Source organism: Equus przewalskii, chromosome 6 (assembly GCF_037783145.1).
Source record: "Equus przewalskii isolate Varuska chromosome 6, EquPr2, whole genome shotgun sequence".
NCBI classification, from domain to species: domain Eukaryota; kingdom Metazoa; phylum Chordata; class Mammalia; order Perissodactyla; family Equidae; genus Equus; species Equus przewalskii.
The window spans coordinates 4,221,014-4,238,523 of record NC_091836.1 but is presented as its reverse complement, the minus strand read 5'-3'; the positions used below and the strand labels follow the sequence as shown (position 1 = coordinate 4,238,523).

General features: G+C 51.5%; 1 protein-coding gene across 4 annotated transcripts in view; it reads left to right on the top strand.

The window, feature by feature from the left end:
• Positions 1-255: 255 nt before the first annotated feature.
• Positions 256-17,510, top strand: part of RFX2 (regulatory factor X2) — a 92,052-nt gene continuing 74,797 nt past the window's right edge. For 2 of the 4 annotated variants that reach the window (XM_070622711.1, XM_070622708.1), the window contains exon 1: positions 271-456. The gene's annotated coding sequence lies outside the window, so the exon portion shown is untranslated. Of the gene's footprint in view, positions 457-17,510 lie in introns of all 4 variants that reach the window. The other 2 variants (XM_070622707.1, XM_070622710.1) reach the window with 2 other exon arrangements.

The window sequence follows — 17,510 nt, the reverse complement described above, 5'->3', positions numbered from 1 at the left end:
AGCCCCGGGCCCGCGCGCGCCTCCCGCGTGCCCACCCTCCGAGCCGCGCGCGCTTCCCGCCAAGCCCCGCCCCCGTTCGCGGCGATTGGTCGGGCCTCGCCCTCTTCCTCGCCGGGGAACGCCCCCCCTCTGACGGGCGCCGGAAGAGACCAATGGGGAGCCGCGGGGCCTCGCGCTCCGCCCCCTCGCGCCGCGGGGGCGGGCCGTTGAGGGGGTGGGGCGTGGAGCCTGGTAACCGTTGCCGGTAACAACGCCCCGCCCGGTGCGGGCGGCGCGAGGCGGGCGGCGGGAGCGGGAGCGGGAGGAGGAGCCGGAGGAGGAGCGGCCGCCGCCGCCACCGCCGCCGCCATAGAGACTGTAGCCGTGGAGACTGTTACTTACCAACGGGGACCAACACGCAGCAGCCGCCGCCGCCGCCGCGGGAGCCGCTGCCCGAACTCCCGGCCCGAACTCCAGGTGACCGATGCGGCCGCCGCGGCAGGCCCGGCGGGGCGAGGGGGCGGCGGGGCCGCGGTCGGGGGTCGCGGGTCCCCCACGCGTCCGGGGCGGCGGCCACGGGACCCGCCTCCGCGCCCCCCGTCCGGCAGGCGCGGCGGAGTTTCGGGGCGCCCGGGGACGCCTCCCGCCCTGGAACCAAACTCGGGGGACGGCGGGGACCCATCGCCTCCCTTTTTAAAACTTTGAGTTTGGGGGCGCCCGGGGACCCCTCCCGCCCTGGAACCAAACTCGGGGGACAGCGGGGACCCATCGCCTCCCTTTTTAAAACTTTGAGTTTGGGGGTGCCCGGGGACTCCTCCCGGCCTGGAACCAAACTCGGGGGGACGGTGGCGACCGATTGCCTCCCTTTTGAAAAACTTTGAGTTTGGGGGTGCCCGGGGAACCCTCCCGCCCTGGACTGAACTCGGGGGGACAGTGGGGACCCATTGCCTCTCTTTTTAAAACTTTGAGTTTGGGGGTGCCCGGGGACCCCTCCCGCCCTGGTACCGAACTCGGGGGGAAGTGGGGACCCGTCGCCTCACTTTTTACAAAACTTTGAGTTTCGGGGCGCCCGGGGTCCCCTCGTCTCCCTTTCGCGCCCCCAGTCTCTGAAATCGGGGCGCCCCCGGGAACCTTGTCTCCCTCCTCACCTCAAACTCCGGATCTGGGAGAGCCCCTAAGACTCCCTTCTCACCTTTACCCCCTTATTCGTGGATTTGGGGGTGTCCCGGGGACCCTCTTCTCGTTTTGATCCCCCCAAAATCCTGAATTTGAGGGCGCCCCTGGAGCCCTTTTCTGACTCTTTTCACCACAACTCGGTGCGCCTGTCTTGGGGAGAAACCCTCCCCCATTCTCACTTGTTCGCCACAAACTTCTTAAGAATCGGGCTTCCCGGGGACCCGTTTCTCATCTTTTCACCCCAAATCCTCTCACTTAGTGCTCCTCGGACGCTCCTCCCCTCTCTGCCTTTTCACCCCACATTCCTGGGTTTGGGGGGGATCCTGGGTCCGCCTGTCCTTCCACGCCCCCCAGGAAGCCCCTTCGCGCGCCGGCACCTCCCCCTATTTGGACTGATCGCGAAGCGAGAAAAGTTTCGCGCAAAGGTCTTTTTCTTAAAAAAAAAATTAAATTAAATTAAATTAAATTATTATTTTGTATCAAGAGCCCAAGTCGTGGCCGAAACTGAGGTTGCGCGAGTGCGTGTGTTTGTGAATCCAAACCCCACCCCTGAACCCCCTCCCCCCAAACACACCCCCACGCCCCCAAAGGCTCTTGATTCCCGTGCTTTTCCCTCCCGGAGAAGCCCGGGCGCTCCCTCCGGCCCCGGCCCGCTCGCTCTTTCTCGCGGCTGCGCTGGGCGAGTTGGGTTTCCCGATGCTGGTGGCTATTTCAGGGGCCCCCGGGGCCGACTGTCCCGGCCATTCCGGCGGCGGGGGTGGTTCATCGTCCTAATTTTAACCTCCTTGTTGCCCCGCAGGAATGAGGGAGAAGGGCAGGATGCAGCGCGCGTGGCAGCTGCCTTTCCCCATAGACCTCCTTCCTGCTTTGGGGGGGGGCTTTTATTATGCAGGGGGGGCCCCCCCAACACACACGCACACACTTGTTTTCTTGCTTTGTGCAGTTAACTGTCAGTGTAGACTTTCAGCGTTTTCTTCCCCTTCTCAATCAGCTTTCTCTCTGCGAAGCCAGAATATCAAACCTTAGACAGGCCTCTCAGTTTCGACTGACTTCCCCAACAAAATAATAGTAATGATAATGACCCAAAACGTCAACGACAAAAACCTTTTTTTTTTTGCCTGCACCTCTTGTCGACGTGTTTTTCTGTTTTTGCTTCATGCTCTGAAACATTGTGTTTGCTTAAAGATCCTTACGGCGTCCTGGGGCATCCCCGGGTTTGCAACCTGTTCTTTCTCCCGCTCAAGTTGAAAGATTTCAGCTGACTCTAAGATAACCTTAGAAATGGCTGTTCACCGGCTCTGAGCAGAGAAGGAAGCGTGAATGGTGAGCCCTCCCCAGCAAAGGAACTTAATTTCCTTAATCACCAGTCTGCCTGGGACAACAGGCTTGAGAAAGTGTGAGAAGGGACTTTGGTAGTTTTTTAAAGAAGGAAATGAATTCGGACACGGTTTACCCCTGCAGTGTAAGCAATACTGAATTATTTAACTCTTTAGGTGCCTTCCTCTCTTGTCCCAGATAAACCACTGAGATGCTCGAACGGGGCATCCGGGAGAAGGACAGAGTTATTATTACCCCAAGTAATGGAACAAGGCCTTTGAAATTCAGTTGATATTTGCTTTTTTAAGGTGAAGGGCACGCATTACCTTAATATGTGTTCGTAGCACTAATAGTCCCCTTTTAACCACGTTTATCATTGAAGTGCTGCCAGGATGGGGCTATTTGCCAGAAATGCAGATGCTGGGAACTTGTTTATATGGCTCTTCTTCCTTAGATGTAATTTGTTGTATCATATTAGACTTAAAATTAATTAATATTCATCAATATTTCATTAAGTTAACTTTAATAGTATAATCGAGAAAATTTTGATTATACGTGTGGGGATTTTTGTAGTCACATGTGGTTGCTTTGCTCGTAAAATTCCAAGACCAGAAGGAACCATATCTTATCATAATATACTTGCCTCTTATTAATTCGCTGATTTAAATAATATGCCTCCGCCATACACACCTACTTATTTGTAAAATGTGAAACTATTTAAAGAGCAAGGGGAGTTCTCAGGGAAACTGTCCCGCTTGTCAGGACCCTCGGTGAACTCGGGGACACCGGAGTACAGCTCCTGGTCCGGTGTCTGAAGTTCCTGGCCCAGGGCACACCCAGCAAACACATCCATTTTTCTACACTAAACTGTATGAATATTCCTACTAAATAGGATAGATAAGGATGATAAATAACGTCAAGCCAGTTCAGGTCGGGTTTTGTGGCCAAATGAGTCCATGCCAAATTTACAAAAAAACTTTCAGTTTTCAAAGCTTTTTGGCTGTCGACATTGTTATAAGGGATTGTGGACTTATGTATGAAAAAGGGCATTTTGACTCCCTTTCTAGAATCTAAATGCCGATTAGCTCCTCCGTGGGCCGCGTTTTCTAGACTTGTGCCTGGCACAGAGTGTGTACTTAATTTGTCGAGTGAATGAATGGATCGAATATGTGTTGGGGATTAGAGAGAAAATTGAAAAGCAGTTTCGTCTGCTTGGGGTGGCGTCTCAGAAACCCCAAGATCAGCAAAGGAATTCTTAGAGAAAAAAAAAGAAGGGAGAACTTTAGGAGAGAAAGACCCAGGATCAAGGAGGGGTGTGGGGTAAGGAGTGAGGGGAGGAGGATGAGAGAAGGAGCCCAGCACGGGTCTGGGGGAATTTGTGCCTGGCAAGGCTGGGCTGGCTAAGATGATGGGGAGGAGACAGGATTCTAGGCTCTTCCCAGGAGAAGAGTCTGTCCGGCTGCCAGCTGGACACGTCCAGGTGGACTCCGATGGGCAACTGAAACGCAAGGCGGCCAAGCTGAGCTGGAGATGGTCCCCCCAGATCTGCTCCTCCCAGGCTCCGCCGTCCTTAGTGAGTATCAGCCGGCTTCTCCAGGTCGCTCAGGCCCAAAGTTGGGAGTCTTTCTGGATTCATCTCTTTCTCTCAAGCCATCAGCAAATCCTGCTGACTCCACTTTCACCGGAAACCTCGAGTCTGACCACACCTCTCCACCTCCACTGCCCGCCCCCCGGTCCAAGCCACCAGCACCCCTCACCCAGAGGATTCCAGCCTCTTACCCTGGGGGGGATGCTGCGTCCTGTTGTGTGTTCCTCGCTCTGAACCCTCCCATGGCTCCCATCGACTTGGAGCGGAAGCCAGAGTCTCCTTGCCCTTGGGGCCCCCCAAGTCAATACCTCTTTGGCCTCATTTCCCACCATGATCCCGTGCGCTCACTCCACTTCAACCCCGAAGGCCCCTTGGAAGTTCCTCAAACGCCCTCCTGGGAAGCTCTTGGCCCAGGTAGCTGGGGGGCTGCTTCCTCGCTTCCTTCAGGTCTTTTCTCAAATGTCACCTTGCCAGGCCACCCGCTCAAGAGGGACGGCACCGTTAGCCGCCTTCTCTGCTTCCTTGTCTCCTTAGCATTCACCGCCGTCTCAGCACTGTGGATGTGTATTACGTGTGTTTATTTTACTCTCGCTGTCCCCTCTCAGAATGTCGGCTCCGTGACAGGGTGGGGGTGGGGGGGAAGCCCCACCTGTTTTATTAACTTCTGTATCCACCGGGCTGAGGATAATTCTGGCACCAAGCAGACACTCAATAAATATTTGTTAAGTGAATAAATAAGTGGGTTCCTGCACACCTCTGGGGAAAGCATGGGTAGAAGTGCAGAGCTGGCTGCCACATGTCACCATCTCTGTGACTCGGTGTAGCTCAGGTGGAACGAATGGGAGCAGAGGGAAGAGGAAAGGAAGAAGTTTGGGTCCTGGCGCGGGACACTGCAGACGTGTGCTCTGGGGCCTGGCAAAGAAGGGGTTAAAGTGTGGCGTGACTCTGGGAAAGGTTTGGCATCTGTGAACCAGATAATAATAGCTCGTATGGTTGCTATCTTAGAAAGAATATCTGTAACTATTTAGGACAGGGCCCGGCCCAAATAGGTGCTCAACAAAGAGTAGCTGCAATTATTATTATTTTTTTCTTTTTTTGCTGAGGAAGATTCACCCTGAGCTGACATCTGTTGCCCATCTTCCTCGTTTTTTTTTTTTTTTTTTTTTGCTCGAGGAAAATTCTCCCTGAGCTGACATCGGTGCCGGTCTTTCTCTATTTTGTACGTGGGTCACTGCCACAGCATGGGTGAGGAGTGGTGTAGGTCCATGCCTGGGATCTGAACCCACGAACCCGGGCCGCCAAACTGAGCATAGGGAACTTTTAACCACTATGCTGCAGGGCTGGCCCCTATTATTATTACTGTTGTTGTTGTTGTTGTTGTTATAATGAAGCAAACGGTCGGAAGTGGCCCGGGATTATTTATTTTTTTGTTTTGGTTTCCTGCCCAGTCCCAAGTGCTGAGGGGACATCCAGAACTATGAACTATGTCTTGCTTGACCGAGTGGCTGAGCCTCGCGCTGTCTGTTTTTAGGTGGGAAATGCCCTTCAATTATCGTCGAAGTTCCCTGGCACAAACCTGTCACTCTGCAGGCGTCAGGGCTCGGCCCAAACAAAAACAAGCAAAAAAGGAACGCCAAGTCCCACATCTGGGTTGTGGGGTAGGTCCAGCTGAAGTTAGTGCCCAGCCATCACCTTTCAGACGGGTTTTGTCAGGGGGCCAGCTCTGTGGGCAGAACATACAGATGAGAACATTTGAAAACTGGTTTCTCTTCTCTGTTATCGCTGGCTCGTAGGTGCCAACCCGGTCAAAGTCGGGAAGTCAGCCACTTGGAAGGGAGCCCCGGCCGCGTCTTCATGCCAGCGCTTGAGCAAGGCCCTCAGGAGCAGACAGCCTGGCCCTGCGCCTTGCTGCCCCCACTCCTGTTTTCCTGAAATGCATTCCTGTTGGATGATACATAGGTTTTGCCTGTCTTAAAACCCTGTTTTACGCCCTGGCAACTCCTTGGTCTTATTTTTAATTCTCGTGACTTGTGTGAATTTCCAAAAATATAGTCCACTTCCCGAACCTATGGATGCTACCTACAGCAAGCGGATTTCGGACGCCGTGAATCACGTTACAGCTCCTGCAGTCCATGTTTAAAAATGACCAAAAAAAAAATGTCACAAAGCCATTAAAAATACGTAGAACTTACATGTAACGGCCCAACGGGGTGATTATTTGTCATGTTCCATGTAACGAAGCCCAGATGTGCTATATACAGTAAGTCTATTTTCTGCCGAGATCTCGGTAGTTATTGAGCATGCGTGTGTGTGCGCGCCCACGCGCGCGTGTGTGTGTGTGTAAGAACTGGGCTACTGGTGTCTAAGGAAGTGACAGTTGAGCTGGCACCGAAATGATGAGAGGGAGCCGGCCCTGTGGAGTTCAGAGGGAAGAACTTTCCAGACGGGGCAGCCGTGGGAGGAATCAGCTGGACCCGGTCAAGGCAGAGAAAGACGGCCGCGTGGCTGATGCCTGCGGAGCGAGAGGAGGAGAGGCCGAGGGCCCTGGAGGCCAGGGAGGGGTCTGCGTGCTCTGCGAAGTGTATGTTAGATGGTCGGTAGATTTTCTGTCCGTAGCTGTCAGCTCGGTGGTGTCCGGCCACTTGCTGGGAGACGTGCTGTCCCGACCTCTGACGTTTGTCTGTCATTCATTCATTCGCTGCTCTGTGTCCACAACTATCCTGGGAGGTTCCAAAGGCCAACTAGGAGGGCGAGACCGTTTCACAAAGGGGCTGTGCCCAGTGTCGCTGTAGGGCACGGTGATGCACAGAGGAGGGAGGCGCCTCCCCTGGAGCGGCCAGGAAAGGGGTCAGAAGGAGGTGGCCTTGAGCTGAATCTTGGGAGGGGCGTCTGCAGGCAGACGGGAGGGCCGGGGAGGGGAGGGGAGTGGCGGTGTTTTCTGGAACCCGCAAGCAGCTCCTGCCACGTGATTTCAGGGCACAAGGGAGACTGGGTTAGAGGGGAGAGTGGGGGTGCGCAAACCGTGGCCCTCGGGCCAGATCCAGCCTGTGGCCTGTCTCTGTCAGTAAAGTTTTATTAGATCACGGCCACACGCGCCCACGTACATGCCGTCTCTGGCTGCTTTTGCGAGGTAACGGCAGAATTGAATGTTTGCAACAGAAACAGAATGTGGCCAGCAAAGCCCCAAGTATTTACTGTCTGGGCCTTTACAGGAAAAGTTGGCTGAGCCCTGGCTGGACAGGTGGGCCCTGTCTCTCTGGCGCTGGGCTGACAGGTTTGGGGGGCAGCAGCCTTGTGATGAGGCGAGACGTGGGGAGATGTGTCAGAAGGCTTGGGGTCTGGAGCGAGGAGCCGAGGGCGGTTCCCAGGGTCTGACATGGGGTCAGGTGGAAAGTGTCGCATCAGGGAGTCAGGCAGGTCACCCCCCGAGAAGCTGGTGGTGGGCAGGAGTAGTGAGTCCAGTGGTGGGCTTGGCCAGCGTGACGTGTCTGTGGGACATCCGAGTGGGGACAGTTTCCCAGGAGGCAGCTGATTTCGGAGTCTGGAGCTGGGGTGGGGCTGTCCAGGCTGGAGGGCAGGATTTAGGAGCTGGCCGCCTATGACCCATCATTTCAGTCATGAAGATGGATGAGATCACCCAAGAAGAGGGTGGAGGGCAAGGAGCAAAGGACAACGGCGCAGCCTGCAGAATCCAAGCGGCAAGAAAGCCATGGAGAGTCAACAGAGGAAAGGTTGTTTTTTTTTTTAATTTGGCAAAATATACATAATATAAAACTTATCATTTTAACCACATATGAGTGTACAACTCAATGGCATTAAGTACATTCACGTTGTTGTGTAACCATCACCACTCTTTCCAGAACTTTCCATCTTCCCAAATGGAAGCTCTGTCCCCATGAAACACTGACTCCCCACCCCTCCCCCAGCCCCTGACCCCCCATCCACTTTCTGTCTCTGTGGATGTGGCTCCTCTGGGGACCTCCTGCAAGTGGACCACACAGTGTGTGTCCTTCTGTGTCTGGCTCATGTCACTGAGCATCATGTCCTCAGGGTCCGTTCACATTGGAGCAGGTGTCAGAATCCCCTTCCTTTTCAGGGCTGTGTAATATTCCAGTTGTGGATGGACTGCATTGGGTTTCTCCATCATCCGTTGATGGACACTTGGGTCGCCTCCACCTCTTGGCGACTGTAAATGATGCCGAACAGAGGAGGTTTTGAAGAGATTCTTAGGTGGAGGGAGAACCAGAGAAAAGGGGGAATTAACTCCAGGACTGAGCACCAGGAAGCATGAGGCCGACAGAGCCCAGAAGGATTAGCCTGGAAGCAGCCCCATGGCAAAAAGGAAAAGATACAAGTCCCCACAGGAAGGCGCAAGACTTGGCTCACAAGTGCCTGTCTCCCCGGAAAACTGTTGCCATCGTGCTAATAACATAGAAGTCCATTCCTAAAGTCCCAGCAACACTTAATCACGCTTATATTTTTAAAATGCAAACTGTTGATCTTTTAGAAACAGTGCCGTGTTTCCAGGATACGTTTCCGTCCAAAAGGTGACCCGTGGGGTAAGGCCTTGGAAGCAGTTTCCAAAAAAATTACCAGCCCACAAAAATGTGTTCCTGCTCCACCCCGGCCAGAGAGAGCGCGGAGCAAACACCACCCGGCGCTTTCCCTCACCACTCCCGTTCGGCCAGATATAGCCTGCTTTGAGAAAAAATATATTTGCAGTTCCAGATCCACAGAAAACAGCTTGAAGGATGTGCTTCCGGTTTTTAAAAGAATTCTTGGTTTTCTAGAAGAATTCTCTTTCACAGGGACTTCTTTATGGAGGGCGCTCCCTGGGGTCTCCGTCGTTCAGCAAATATCTGTGGACCCCCAAATATCAAACATCTGAGGGGCTTCTAATTAGTCGGATACTTAAGCGTGTTAACATATCATCATATGGGAAGGAGAGAGGCGAGAAGGTGCTGGAGAGCTTTCAGATTGTTAGCGACCATTGGCAGCTGACATTCAGACGACAGTGAAAGCGCGATCCGGGTTTATTTCAGGAGCGTCTCAATTGTGTAAGTTGCAGTGTGGTAAACGGCCGACGCTTACACTGAGAAATGGAGTGGATGGAAAGTGTTTCTGGAAGCCGTGTACCACTCGGTTCATTGCCGGCCTCCCTTCACAGCTGGGCATGCCTTTGTCAGCTGGATCGTACCCACCCGGGGGACTCAATGTGCCAAAGAAGGAGCCGTCAGTTGCAGTTATTTAATTTAACGAACTGCAGAGTGGTGGGGTTGGGTGTGGCGGTGCTTAGAGGGTGCCCCCCACTCGATGCTGCCTTGCAAGCTTCTGCCTTCCTCCCGTTTGCGCGGGACGCCTTGCTTCTCTCATCCTAGCTCCAGTGGTGGCCAGCGTCCTTCATCCTTCGGCAAGTAGCCCAGCCCTCCTTTCTGTTCTGGAAGCAGAATTCCGCCAGCCTTTAGCTCGGCACCAATAAGTGCGCTCCGTAATCACCCAGAGACCTGGGTCCCTCGGTCTCATGATTCTTACTTCTCTCTTCGTCTCGTCCTGACCACCTTGCACGGCTCTTCTGGGCTGTGTCAGGAGGACGGACCGATGGGCCCTTTCTCTCTACTTCTGGTAGCCAGACTGCTGGACTGGCCCCTCCCCTTTGTTGTAGCCACATCGTGCTTAGCTTGGCGTTCAAGCCTTGTCTCCTCCAGCCCCATCTCCCTTTCGTTGTCTCGTCTCACAACTTCTCCAGTTGGGCTTGCCCTACTGCAAGAGGTCCTATACGTTTGTCTCTCCTCTCTCTGGAATGTCATTGCTGCTGATGACAACCTTACTCTTCTCTCAAGACCCTTCTCCAGGGCCCTCTGGCCAGGGAGCCTTGAGATTTTAATTGGTGAACTGAGTGGGGACAGGGAAGAGTAGAGCCGGGTCTCGTCACCCCAGTGCTGTTGACTTTGGGGCCGATCGTTCTTGGCTGGAGGGCGGGGAGGCCGTCCTGAGCATCACAGGGCGTCTGGCAGCATCCCTGGCCTTCACCTGCCAGTAGGGCCCACCCCCCAACACACGTCATACAACCACTGTCTCCAGACGTGGCCGAGCATCCCCTCGGGGCAGAATCTCCCCCTAGTGAGGGACCCCGGGACTAATCAGCCAGAAGTGCCAATGACTCCTGAATCGCCACAGCACACAGACTCAGCTTCACAGCCTACTTTGACGTGTCATAGTGACTTACGTGTCTCATTTCCTGTTCTCTGTTACAAGTTCTGGGGGACAGGGACAGCCGTCCCTGCCGCACCTCCCAAGGGCGTCACATTTAATATGTGCGTCAATAAAAGATTTGAGCCCAGAGTGCTCTTCAGAGGGTGATCCCACATCAGCTAACGGCAGCCTTTGGTTTTAACAAAGAGCAAAAATCGTGAAACCGTGGCCTGAGAATTCACCCTTAAAAAGGCTGTGTTTTCGATTCAGTCTCGCTGAATTTCAATATGTAGCTTTCTTTCACCAAATCCCTGAAGAAATTTTAATCAAAGACCTCTACTATTAATTGACTTCCGGCGTTGCCCAGCCAAAATTGAAAGTCACCTTCTTTTCCAGAAAGCGCCAGTCTTACTGGGGAAACGGAGCCTTCAACCCAACGGCTGGCGGGCCCCACTGCCGGGAGCCGTGTATACAGTGGAGAATAGTAAATGCCTCATTCTCATTACAGTGGCTTCATTGGTGTTTGTTTTGTGTTGGAGCTTTTCCAAGCTTTCGCTCTGTTAAAAGTAGACTTGAAACAAGCATAGTTATTAGGTCTGTTAGAATTTTTTTGTCAATGGAACGCGGCACTCAAAATTTGTTGACTGAACGAATTCTTTTTGCAGAGTTATAGGGCAGCGTGTCGGTGTTTAGAAACTTCCCGTTTGCTGCGGGTCTGGCTAAGGTTTGCTCAAACTAAATCCCAAGATGAATTTCACGGAGAGCAAAGCTTTCTTACTGTTTCCAGAAGGAACTCTGAGATAATCGTACCTAGAGTTGCCTTGTTACAGAGCTCTTCGCTAACACGACGTTTGCCGTCACTTACGAGCCATTCACCTTCTCTGAGCCCTGGAGGCCCTTCCAGTGCTCTTGGGATTCTGGGACAAGAGAACTGGGCATGTTTGGATGCTCCTGTGAAAACTGAAGCGGATCCTAAGAGTTTCAAGGGTAGTGACTCTCTTCCCTAACCCGGGGGAAGGCCGGCAGTCCAGAAGTTCTGATCAATGCTTGTGGAAAGAGAAAATTCTTCCGCTTGTGCTTCAGACCCAGGAAGAGGGTTTTTCGAGAAGGCAGAGAGCCGTATATGGGGCACAGAATAAAGCAGGTGGGAAGGAAAAAGAAGCAGCTCTCAGCAGGGAGCAGCCAGCCTTTAAAAGTCGTGACTCGTAGATCCCCAAGATTATGTTTGAAAGATAAAGAGTTGCCACGACCTCCCCCGCCAGCACCTCCGTGCGCCTGGTGTGCAAAACGTATTCCTTCTAATCCTTGCAAAACCCCAGCCGAGTCGAGATGATCGTCAGGCCCTAAAAAACGTGAAAACGCCTCTTGGGCTTCTCAGTCCCTTGCTTGTCCCGGGGTCATCGTCTTCGTGGCCAGGCTTGAAGACTGGGGTCGCTTCATCTTCTCCTTCACCCCACTAAGCCTCTGCCCAATGTCACCTGCACGGATCCTGTCCTTTCTGTGTCCATTTATGCATTTCTAGTTCGGATCCTGTAGTTCACACTGTTGGCAACCTCCTGACTCCTTCTTGTGCGAAGGGTACTGTGCAGACTCCGTTCCGCTCTCTCCTCCCGAATCTTTGATGCTCCTGTCGCCCTCGACATCGGCCTTTAAGCTGCTCAGGGGGTGACGCGTGACGTCTGGTGGGACACCACGACACACCAGTGCGTTTGATGAAATCACGCAAACTCTCAACGTCTTTATTAGTAAAACACGATTAAATGATAAAGTACGAGAGCGGTGTGCGGTAGCAACTGTGAGCACGTCCTTTGGAACTTCTGCGTCAAATCTGGCGTGACAGGCTGAGCCTGTGTTCCCTGTGATGCAATTTGCATGAAATTCATCGTGTTGTTTGCTGCTGTGCCCCAGCAGGTGAGAGGAGACTGTAAAAGATGTGAGAAATATTTGTGGGGCAAATGGCTTCATTTGAGAAATGTATCCATCACATATTTTTCTGCACATTGGCTGAAGCGCTGTGATTTCAGCAAAGTACCCCTATTTTATTTGAGGAAAGCAAGCCTGCAGAATGTGTTAGTATTCCAAGGAAGTGGGGGGGTCGGCAAACATTTTCCAGAAAGGGCCAGATGGTAAATATTTTAGGTTTGTGGGCCAGACAGTGTCTATCACAAATAGTCACTCTCTGCTGTTGACAACGAATGGGTGTGGCCGTGTGCCAGTAAAAGTTTATTATGGGCACTGAAATGTGAATTTCATGTAATTTTCACGTGTCACAAAATATTTTGACTTTGATTTTCTTTTGAACCATTTAAAAATGTGAAAACCATTCTTGGCTTGTGGGCCATACAAAAACAGGCGGTGGAGTGAGCCCGACGTGGCACCGGCACGGGCTGTGGTTTGCTGACTTCTACCTGATAGGATGGAGACCAGGGCTCCACTCGGCGTTCATAGCCTTTCTCCCAGTGACCCAGCCTGTTTTCCCCCCGAGAGCCCTCAGCCCAGGCCCCTGGCTCTGACCAGCTCGGTCTCTTTGCCCTTCTCTTGTCCCTGCCCCACCGTGTCACACACACCCTGCTCCTGAGCTAGTCCGTCCTCCCGGTGTGCCCCACCCCACAGGATCCAGGACGAGACCCTCCCAGATTCCCCACCCTGTGGTTTACACCCTGTTGCACCTCTCGTCCACACCTGTCACCTTTGCCACATAAGGAGTTAGTTCTGTGTCTCCTTGTCTCGTGCAACGTAAAACCCTCGGGCCTAGAGACCGCGTCGGGCTGTCTTTGTGGAACAACCAGTTATTTGTTGCACTGACTCAAGTTCTCACCAGGCCGAGGTCGCCCCCAGCTCTAAAACCAACTTCTCTTACGGTCTAGTAAAATAGGGCCTCGTAAGATGTTTGCGAAGTCGCACTTTGGAGATTTATTCCAGGAATCTTGTAGGTCACAGTTGTCCAGTAGAGGCATAACCCGTGTAAGCTACGCGTGTAATTTCAATTTTCTAGTAGCCGCACTTTGAAAAGTAAACACAGATGGGTGAAATTAATCCGAATAACGTATTTTACTTAATCCAGTAGATCCAAAATGCTGTTCTTCTAGCGTGGGATCTAAATGAAAATTTTTTGGTAGCACGAGTCCCCCAGACTTGAATGTTTTCCTCTTTCTAAAGTGGTCATCGCCAGACTTGGCAGACAGGTGGTCCACTCTGGACCACTGAGCGGTTTGGTCCCAGAATTCCCTCGTGAGCATTTCAGGACTTTGAGATCCTTGTGGTCCGTCCCCATACGTCTGTTCACTTCCTCTTTTCCATTATGAAAGTCTTATCTTTTCATTGTAAAAAGTCCAAATAGTACAAAGAAGTGTGAAAGGAAAAAAGAGCCTCTGGCTGCCTCCCTCTCTGCTCCTGCTCCTCCCCCACTAGGCAAGTTTGCTGTGGATACTCAGGTATTTTGTATGCATATAAAATGCACACACTGATACTTTATTATTTTTTAATTGAGATATCATTCACATATTATGAAATTCACCCCTATATAAAGTATACAACTTAGAGATTTTTAGTATATTCACAAAATTATGCAACCATCGCCACTATCTATTCCGGAATATTCCATCACCCCAAAAAGAAACCCTGTCCTCATTAGCAGTCACCCCCCATTCTCTCCTTCTCCAGCCCCCGACACCCACGAGCCCGCTCTCTGTCTGTGGATCTGCCTGTTCTGGACGTTTCACGTCAATGAGATCACACGCCGTGTGTCCTTCTGTGTCTGCTTCTCTCCCCGAGCGTCGTGTGTGCAGGTCCGTCCACGTGGAACTGTCTCAGGGCTTCACTCCTTTTATGGCTGAACTAATACTTTTTTTTTTTTGGCAAAAAGGAATCATATTATGTGCACTTTTCTGCAAGCTGCTGTTTCCATCTGATTTTCAGTCTTTCTCTTTCCTTATCGCCCTTGGAGCGCCTGCTTCATTCTTTCTACGTGACTGCCTGGGATTCCACTCCACCCGTGTGTCCTGAGGTATTTCATTGGCTCCTTATCGAGGGGCATTTCATCCATCCTTTTTCACTTTAGCAACAATGCTGCGCTGAACGTCCTTGTCCAGATGTATCTGGGCACGTGTGTGAGATGTTCGCACAATCCCGGAAGTGGAATTGCTGGGTTGGAGGGACTTCCCTTTGTGTCTCTCATAGGTTTCTCATGCATGTTCACGCTCCATTTCTGCAGTCTTTCCACTTGTGTCCTTGGCTGCAAGTGCACCGCCTCCAGCTTGACCGCTGGCACCGCCTGCTCCCGCCCCCACCAACGCCATGGGGCCCCCTACAACCTGCCTGTGCTTCACCCTTCGCTCCTGGTCCCATTCATCCAGTGGCGGGTCACAGACCTTTTGACAGTCTGGTGAAACGAATGATGAATGCATCCATTGTATTGTGCAGGTGATTTTGGAGGTTCTCTGCCCCTCCAGCCTCTCCCTGGACCAGCCCCAGCTTCCGGAACTTGTCAATTCCCCGTCAATTTCGCTCTGTCCATTTCACAGCCCACGTGTGGCTGACTCAGGCCCACTCTGTCACCGCGGCAGCGCCGGTGCCCACACATGCCTCTGGGGAAGGCCCTGCCGCTCGGCCCGTTCATGCCGACACAAGTTCACACTTGCCGCCCGCCTCTGAGCTGACTCGCACACAGCAGCGGCATTTTCCCTCCCCGTCCGATGCCCTGTCGATATGTGGTTTCAGCTCTGGCGCCTTGATCCTCCACCGAAGTGGTGATTGCGCTGTCTTCCCAGCGACCCGTCCCCACATGTGGTGTGCAGCCTCCGGGCCACCCGCTGTCTGTGACCCCCCGAATCGGGTCGTTGCTCTCCGAATGCCACCTAAGGGACCCAGCTGCTGTCTGCTCTCTCCAGCTGGAGTAGGCAGCCCCTCGGGCAGTCTCTGGATCCTGCTCTCATACCTCTGTCTTTCTCGTGTAGTGGACTTGTCCTTCTCATGTAGACTTTACGCAAAAATTTAAAAACAGAATTCCAATCACCTAATCCTTGATGACGTTACCCATCCGTAATCTGAGTTCTTGTCCCACTTTCAATTCAGTGGGTCATATTTTCTCTTCAGCATCCTTTAAGACTTCTGAGACACTAGCCTCATCTGGATTTCCTTTTTTAGCATTTCATGACTGTAGAATCTTCTAGAAAATACCTGCTCCCTTATTCTCCAGTGGTGGTGTTCCCTTAGGGCTCGGGCCAGAAAGTCTACAATTCTCTTGACTCTCCAACTGGAACATAGTCTCGTTTCAAGTTTCTGGGGGTGAAATGCTACCTCTAGCTGTTCAGTCCTCATTCGTTCCTGTCGGTTCTATTTACGGGGTCCGTCTAACCAGGTGTTTTGGCGTTTCTGTAACAGACTTCCTTCCACCTTTTTCTCCTGTCATTGGAGATTTTCAAACAAAAATTCTCTTAGGAATAGTGTGTAAAGAGAGTTTTTATTTGTAAACCAAGTTTATTTCTGAAAATGTTAAGAAGAATTTTGACCTTGTATGTTTTCAGACCCAACTGTCTCATTATTACGAGCAATATCACATTTCACTTCTTCCAAAGTAGAGAACGTAGGGGCCATTTCGGTTTATATAGTATCTGTTTTTCTTCTTGTCCAGCATTGCCAACACTTACTGTGTCTTTTTTTTTTAGATAAAATTCATGTAACATAAAATTCATCACTTTTAAAGTACAATTCACTGATTTTTAGGATACTCTCAATGTTCTGCAACCATCATCACTATATGATTCTAGAACTTTTCTGTCACCTCAAAACAAACCCTGTGCTCACTGGCAGTCGTTCTCCCCTTCCCTTTCCCCCAGCTCCTGGCAACCATTAATTTCTGTCTCTATGGATTTGCCAATTCTGGACGTTTCCTATAAATGGAATCATCCAATTCGTGGCCTTTTGCGACTGGCTTCTTCCACTGAACATCGTGTGTTTCGTTCACCCATGTCGTAGGGTGTCGCTGCTTCATTCCACTTTATGGCTGAGTAGTATTTTCTTGTATGTGTGTACCACAATTTGTTTGTTCGTTCATTTATTGATGCACATTTGGGTTGTTTCTACTTTTCGGCTATTCTAAGTAATGCTGCAGTGGACATTTTGTGGACAAGTCTTTGTGTGCACATGGGTTTTCATTTCTCTTGGGGACACACCTCAGAGTGGAAGTGCTGGGTCATGTGTCACCCCACGTTTCACTTCCTGAGGAGCTGCCGAATGTTTTCCACAAGGGAACACAGCTGCCCCGATTTTCGTCCCACCAGCGGTGGAGGAGGGCTCGTTTCTCGATGTCCTCGCCGACACTTGTCATTTTCCCTTGTTTTTATTGTAGCCAACTTCGTAGGTGTGAAGTGGAGTCTCTCTGTGGCTTTTAATTTCCCTTTCCAAATGGCTAATGATGTGGAGCATCTTTTCATGTGCTTATTGGCCGTTTGCAGGCCTTCTTGGGAGAAATGTCTGTTCAATGGTGTCATCTTTTATAATTTTCTTGCATCCACAAGTTTCTCTTGGTGAAATGCCCAAAGACGCTGAGTTGTGGAGGTGCAGGGCACGTGTCAGAACTACACAGGGGACAAAGGGGAGCGGGACCAGGATCCACAGGACCTGACGGCTGTCTTCTCTCTTCCTTGTGACATGACTCCAGCGCTGGCCGGTGAGCACGCCCTGTTCAGAAACTTCCAGAAAACCTGCATCTTCGTCTCTAGGAGGGCGACGTGACAGGGATGTCGGCCCCCATCCTCACTCAGAACGTCCTTGACCCTCAGGACACAGAGATTTCTAGAATGTTATTTATAGTTACGTGGGCTGTTCGATACCTGTTCATTTATTTATCCAGAATTATTTTAAGCTCCCTTTTAGAGTCATGAGGCCAACAATTTGAGGCTAGGACAGGGTCAGCAAACTAGCCCATGAGAAAATCCAACCCACCACCTGAGTTTGTCCAGCCAAGAGCTAAGAGCTGTATTTTACATTTTTAAATGACTGAAAACAAATGAATGGAAGAATAATATTTTGGAACACATGAAATGGTATGAACTTCTCATTTCAGTGTCCCTAAATAAAGTTTTATTGGCACAGGGCCACACTCATTTGTGTACATATTATCTGTGGCGGCTTTTGCCCTACGATGGAGTTGAGTGGTCTCCACTGAGACCATCTGAGCAGCAAAGCCCAAAACGGGCCCTTTCTGGAAAAAATCTGCCAAGCGCTGGTCTAACGCACAGTACTGGTTGTATCTGAC